The sequence below is a fragment of the Triticum urartu genome, chromosome 7A, assembly GCF_056163025.1.
Source record: "Triticum urartu cultivar PI428250 chromosome 7A, HENAU_Tu73, whole genome shotgun sequence".
Lineage (NCBI taxonomy): Eukaryota > Viridiplantae > Streptophyta > Magnoliopsida > Poales > Poaceae > Triticum > Triticum urartu.
The window spans coordinates 628933267-628940675 of NC_141879.1; positions in this window are offsets into that span (position 1 = coordinate 628933267).

Sequence of the window (7409 nt, forward strand, 5' to 3'; positions counted from 1 at the left end):
CGCGCTCGTCCTCGCCTCTCGTGGCCTCGGGTGCGAGCAACCGCACCCGTGCGCCCGAACCCGTTAGGGCCCCTGGCCTAATGATAGCCAGGGCCCACCCCAGAACGTAATTAAAAAAATAATAAATAATTAATTAACCAAATAATTAACTTAATTAATTCTATTTAAATTAACTAATTATGATTAATTAACCTAATGACTAATTAACATAATTAACTACTTTTAATTAACAAAACAGTCAATGACATGTGGGGCCCACATGTCAGGTTGACCAGTCAACACCTCTGTTGACTGCTGACGTCATGATGACGTCAGCAAACACTATTCTGGATAATGTTGAATTAAAATAATTAAATAAATCCTAAAAATGATTTAACTCTTTTAAAATTAATATAAAATAAACTGTAGCTCGAATGAAAAAACTTTGTACATGAAAGTTGCTCAGAACGACGAGATGAATCCGGATACGCAGCCCGTTCGTCCGCCACGCATCCCTAGCATAGCGAACACACAACTTTCCCTCTTCGGTTCATCTGTCCGAAAACGCGAAACCCCGGGGATATTTTCCCGGATGTTTCCCCCTTCACCGGTACCACCTCATACCGCGTTAGGGCACCCCTAGCACCGATACTTGTCATGTCATGCATCTCTATGCATCTGCTTGCTTAATATTTATTGTTTCTTCCCCCTCTTCTCTCGCTAGACACCGAGACCGACGCCGCTGCTACCCAGTACGACTATGGTGTTGACGACCCCTCTCTCTTGCCAGAGCAACCAGGCAAGCCCCCCCTTGATCACCAGATATCACCTACTCTTCCCTCTATTGCTTGCATTAGAGTAGTGTAGCATGTTACTGCTTTCCGTCAATCCTATTCTGATGCATAGCCTGTCCTTGCTACTACTGATGTTACCTTTACCTGCAATCCTAATGCTTAGTATAGGATGCTAGTTTATCATCAGGGGCCCTACATTCTTGTCCGTCTGCCATGCTATACTATCGGGCCGTGATCACTCAGGAGGTGATCACGGGTATATACTTATACATATATACATGCTATACAGGTGGTGACTAAAGTTGGGCCGGCTCGTTGAGTACCCGCGAGTGATTCCGATGTTGGGGGCTGAAGGGGCAGGTGGCTCCATCCCGGTAGAGGTGGGCCTGAGTTCCCGAAGGCCCCGACTATTACACTGTGGTGGAGCGAAAGGGCAGGTTGACACCACCTAGGAGAGAGGTGGGCCTGGCCTTGGTCGGCGTCCGCGGTTACTTCAAGATAACACTCTTAACGAGATCTTGGTATTTGATCTGAGTCTGGCCACTGGCCTATACACACTAACCAACTACGCGGGAACAGTTATGGGCACTCGACGTCGTGGTATCAGCCGAAGCCTTCGTGATGTCAGCGACTAAGCGGCGCGCGCTGGGTTGGACTGGAACGCCTGCTCTTGTATAAGGGAGGCTAGGTCTGCTAGCCAGCCGCGTTCGGAATGTGCAGGTGTGCAATGGGCGATGGGCCTAGACCCCTATGCCATAGGATTTAGACTGGCGTGCTGACCTCTCTGTTGTGCCTAGGTAGGGCTGCGACGTGTTGATCTTCCGAGTCCGGGCATGACCCAGGAAAGTGTGTCCGGACAAAAGGGATCGAGCGTGTTGGGAAATGTGGTGCACCCCTGCAGGGAAGTTAATCTATTCGAATAGCCGTGATCTTCGGTAACAGGACGACTTGAAGTTGTACCTTGACCTTATGACAACTAGAACCGGATACTTAATAAAACACATCCTTCCAAGTGCCAGATACAACCGGTGATCGCTCTCTCACAGGGCGACGAGGGGAGGATCGCCGGGTAGGATTATGCTATGCGATGCTACCTGGTGAACTTACCATCTACTCTCTTCTACATGCTGCAAGATGGAGGTGGCCAGAAGCATAGACTTTGATAGGACTAGCTATCCCCCTCTTATTCCGGCATTCTGCAGTTCAGTCCACATATGATACCCCTCTTTCATTTGATACCAATGCATACATATGCAGTGTAGCTCCTTGCTTGCGAGTACTTTGGATGAGTACTCACGGTTGCTTTGCTCCCCATTTTCCCCTTTCTATGCCCGATTGCTGCGACCAGACGATGGAGTGCAGGAGCGAGACGCTGTCGTCGATGACGACTCCTACTACACTGGAAGTGCCTACTACTAGGTGCAGGTCGTTGACGACGACCAGGAGTAGTTTAGGAGGATCCCAGGCAGGAGGCATGTGCCTCTTTCGATCTGTATCCCAGTTTCTGCTAGCCTTCTTAAGGCAAACTTGTTTACTTATGTATGTACTCAGATATTGTTGCTTCCGCTGACTCGTCTATGATCGAGCTCTTGTATTCGAGCCCTCGAGGCCCCTGGCTTGTAATATGATGCTTGTATGACTTATTTTATTCATAGCACTACTAGGGAAAACCCTAGCAGTAGCGCTGGTTTTGTCCTCACTAGTAGCGCGGGTAGGCGCACTACTAATAAGGCGCTACAGCTATTGCTTAGTAGTAATGCGTGCCGCACGCGCTACTGCTAGGACAAATAGTTGCAGCGCTTGTTCACTCCCACGCTGCTGCTAATGTAACTACTGGCAGCGTGTTTTCTTTCCATCGCTACTAGTATTGTTTTTTTATTTTTAGTGTATTTATGCGCCATCGTACAAATATTGGTACAATACCAGTTATGAGGTTTACATCATTATGTCCATAACAGTGTGTCAAATGAAGGTGGATTAGGTTCAAGTGGAGGCAATATGTGGTGCATGTCAAAAGTATACTACTAATCCAAACTTGATCTAGTTTGGACTAGTAGTACTTTCGATGTGCACCACATGTTGCCTCCACTTGAATCTAATCCGCCAGCACAAGCTATTTAATCATCATCATAATCATTAGCACCAACAATATTTATTTAATCACCACTAACACTAGCTAATAATAATCACAGTCATTACCACCAACACTAGCTATTTTATCATCATAGTAATAGGGTAGCACATCATCATCCTCAAATTCATTTCTAGCTAATCACTCCTGCTGCTCTCTCTTAGGTAAAACAACATAAAACATGTGTAGCTCTCCTCCTTGATCAAGTTGGAGCATGCAGATGAACCTGTCTCCTAATTTTGGGTAGCACATCTGTTTGCTGCCCCCTAGTACTTGTCTGCGCTCCCCCATCACATATCTGGTCCAGTCTTGCACTACTAAGCATTCATCGCTGATCTTGAATGCACTAAAGTAACATGTAGGATATCTTGGCCGTAAGCTAATAATACTCATGGTACCTTTAGTCTCGATCCCATAAGGCACAACATCCATCGGGAGTCCCTGTTGAAGAACATCGTATGGTCACATACTTAGCAATGAAGTTTAGCTTCACAAATAATGTATGGAAAAGATGCACTGAGGACAAATAGTAAAAATCTTACCATCCTTCCTAAATAGATGTGACCGTAGTTCATGACGAACACTATTGGTCGCACGTTTTCAGTACTAAGATTTCTAAGTCCAGGAAGAAAATTTGTCTTGACGGTATCAAGATCCTCAAGCCATGAAACATAATGAATTAGCTCCTCGCAGTTTAGTTCAGCCCCAGGACAGTAGTAGGTCCTGTCTACCAAGCGCTGGACATGTTTGCTTGCACCGAAATAAGCTGGCAATACAAATTAGTTGTCAACTATTTTTGAATAAACAATATCAAAGACATAAATATGGTTGAGAAACTTACATTTTGGTGTAACTGGAGGCGTCTGCACATCGACCTAGATGTCGGTATTACCTTCAATATCATCTTCCGGACGAATATCAAAGGTGATAACCATATCAGGCTCAAATGCATAAGTCTTGCATAGTGCTCGCCATGTCATGCTTAATTACGAAAAAAGACTTGTCGTTGTGACTTACTGTATCCACTTCGAAGTTCTCGTCCAGCTTGATGCTGAAGCGCCTATCATCATCTAGGAAGATTCTGTCGCACAGGCCGCGCTCGTCTTCGCAGTATTTGCAAATACCAAAATCCTTTTTGTCGTGAGACATTTCCTATGTTCATAGTTAAAACATCAATTGAAAATCGATAAAAGACAACTACCAGGATACTCAACACACAAATCCGGGGCACTCGATATTTCCTACATATTCTGGCAAAAGTCATGCCAAAATTCACGGAAAAATCCGGCATGACCTTTGCTAAAATAGGATATATCGAGCGCCTGAAATTTGCCGGAACGGAAATGAATCAACACTCCGGCAAAACATAGGCCACTCGGAGGTGTAACCTGCAAACATGACCGGCCACTTGGATATTGAGCAACACAAGATATACATTTCAAAATATCTTATAAGACTCAAATTAGCATGCATTCAATAAGCAAAAGTAAATCATCTCATGCGTCCGTACATCGTCGAATATTATCACTAATACATCCCGAATAGTGTCATACATATAACATCACTAGTACAACTAAAACCCTAGCACACGACGGGTATCGGCGCAGGCGGTGGACACCCACAGAGAAGGAACCATCACGGGATCATAGCTCCAATGAGATCCATGGAGAACCTGCTAGGTATTGGAGAACCTGTGCTCCAACGCAAACAAGTAGCGACAGACATGCGCGTCCTCCTCATTGACACAGTGACGCACCACCTCCGCGGAGTCCTCGAGCCTCTGGACCGTCACTAGCCCACGCGACCGCCACCAAAGAAGGTTCGGGTCAACGACAGGCTGGCTCCTCACCAACTTGCGCCGCCCGGTAGGTAGCGCCTCCTAGTACCACCCCGGTGGAGCCCAGTCCCGGACATGGCCCATCTGGTCAAGCAGGTGTCGTCCTCCGCCGACTCGACGACGAGGATGCGGGATAGGCATCGTCCACGTCGATGCGGGAAAATTGCTTTAACTAAAAAAATAGCAACAAGTTCTTACTAACTAGTTCTATTAATTCAACTCGTTCTTACTAAAAATAAACTTACTATAAATAAAAATATTCTAGTACCTAATTAGTACCTAGTTCTTACTAACTAATTAGTACCTAAGAACTACTGCCCTAATTACCATCTAATTTGATGAACCTATAGGGGTGGAAAGTAGTAGAAACCCTAACTAATTTCATGGAGGTAGAAACCCTAGGCAGAGGTAGGGGAGAGGGAGGAGCAGGCGTGCTCACCTCGGGTGCCTGCGACGAGGGAGGGGCAGGCGGCGTCGAGGTCGTGGTCGGGGCTCCGGGGCGGTGTTGAGGTCGGGGGGGCGGGGGCGGCGTCCGGGGCGGCGTTGAGGTCGGGGGCGGGGGCGGCGTCCCGGGCAGCGTTGAGGTCGGGGGCGGGGCCGGCGTTGAATCTGGGGTCAGGGGCGGAGTGGGGAGAGCGCGCGGCGGCCGAGGGGCGACGGCGGCGGCAAGAGTGGAGTTGATTTGGGGGATGAAGTGGCCGTGGGGAAGGACGAACCGCGTGGTTAAGTCAGAAGTACCAGTAGCGCATTCTAGAAAGGGCGCTACTGCTACGTTAGCTACAGCGTGTTCTGGAATACACGCTGCAGCTAAGGAGATTAGCAGTAGCGCTGTGCCATTATACGCGCTACTGCTAGGTTGGGCTAGCCATGTGCGCCCAGTTCAAACGTAGCAGCAGCGCTTTTCGCTAGTACGCGCTACTTCTAAAGTCATAGTAGCAGCACGGTTTATTTACACGCGCTGCTACTAAGTAGCAGCAGCGCTTGATTTTGTACAGCGCTACTGGTAAAATTCTGTGTATAGGCTTTTCCCTAGTAGTGTAGAGTTGTGTTGTGATATCTTCTCATGAGTAACTGATCTTGATCGTACACGTTTGCGTGTATGATTAGTGTACGATTGAAACGGGGGCGTCACAAGTTGGTATCAGAGCCAACTGCCTGTAGGAACCCCCCTTCCACACTCCTTGGCCGAAGTTGAGTCTAGACATTGCAAAAACTTTTACTAACATGGATGTGTGCCTTACGGGCCCACGTCGCCATTGGGTGGTATTAGGATCTTTTATTCCTCATCTATACTCCGAGACTCTGATCTCTCTTCTATTCGGGTTAAAAGATTTTGCTAACTCTAACTCTAGGTTCTCGTAATTACTTCCTTCTGGAGAGCCCCTTATTATAGATGATCAACTACTACACCAGAAGATTCAGAAGATACCCTCCGAAGTTATCCCGAGATCTTGTGCTCATTGCGTTTGCAATTCCCTTCCACCATTAACCCCTATATATAACTACATGCGCTTGCCATTCTTACCTTAGTCCCCAGTTGCTCTTGTTATTACAGATACCCCAAAATACTCATTGTTGTTCCGAGAATCCTTGTGCCTACTGCCTTGCAGTTCCTTGTCACCTGAATACACCTACAAATTAATCCTCACACACATCGAGGATTTGTTCCTTACTAGTTGTTAATGTGTTTCAGCAAGGTCTTCTAAATACCATTCGATCTTCCGAAAATCCCGAGCAGCCTATTCCTCTTGAAATTCTTGCCTGCTTGCATTATGGTTAATTCCATATGTCTAGTAGTCCTCGTTGACATCCCTTGTCCTTGCAATTTTGAGCCTAATGAATTATTGTCTGTGAATGCATGCAATCATTAATTGACCCTTATAAATTATCCTTCCAGCTCAGACGTCATTTTAAACATGAGCTGGATCTCGACCAACCAAATTACCATCGATTGTACCCCTAAGGCTATTCAACTTATCCATCCCTAATCAGAGCATTGCTTCTGATCCCTTGTCTTGGAATTCATAATTCCTTTGCATTTGAGCTTTGAGTTAGTCAGTTGTTTCTATAATCTGACCTCCTTGCATTCTTTCTTCCTCTGGTTGAGTAATGATGCTCACATCAGATCCCTTGTGGACCACCAGACCCTTTGTCGGATTTTATCTGCCCATGTCCTTCATATTGAATAACCTTGTGAGCCTTTCCATGGGAATATAATGCATTTGGTAAATTGTATCCTCTGCTTTGTGAACCATGCTCTACTTTCAAGCTTGTATTATTTACTCCGAAGTTTGTGGAATATGTTCCTAAGATGCCCTGATGGGTTGAACCTATGCCTTCGCTAATCCGTGTGAACCCGAAAGATTTCACGGGTCATACTTATCTGGTATTGCACCAGGTAAAAATTTGAACAACTAATGTCATTTTCGAAATATGAGAGGTGAATGAAAGGTTATACGTTGAAAAAGTGGTAGTCGACCTTGAACCCTGTGTTCATGCCCACGGACCCGATGTATACCTTATCATGGAAGCTTCTCTTAAAATAATTATCCCCTTGTTATAAGTTCATCTTGTATCTGTGGACGTGGTTCCGACCATGTTTCTCCTTGATTCCATTTCTCGTGCAAGTTTGAGGACTTGTCTTCTACAGAGCATTTCCCTAGTCCGA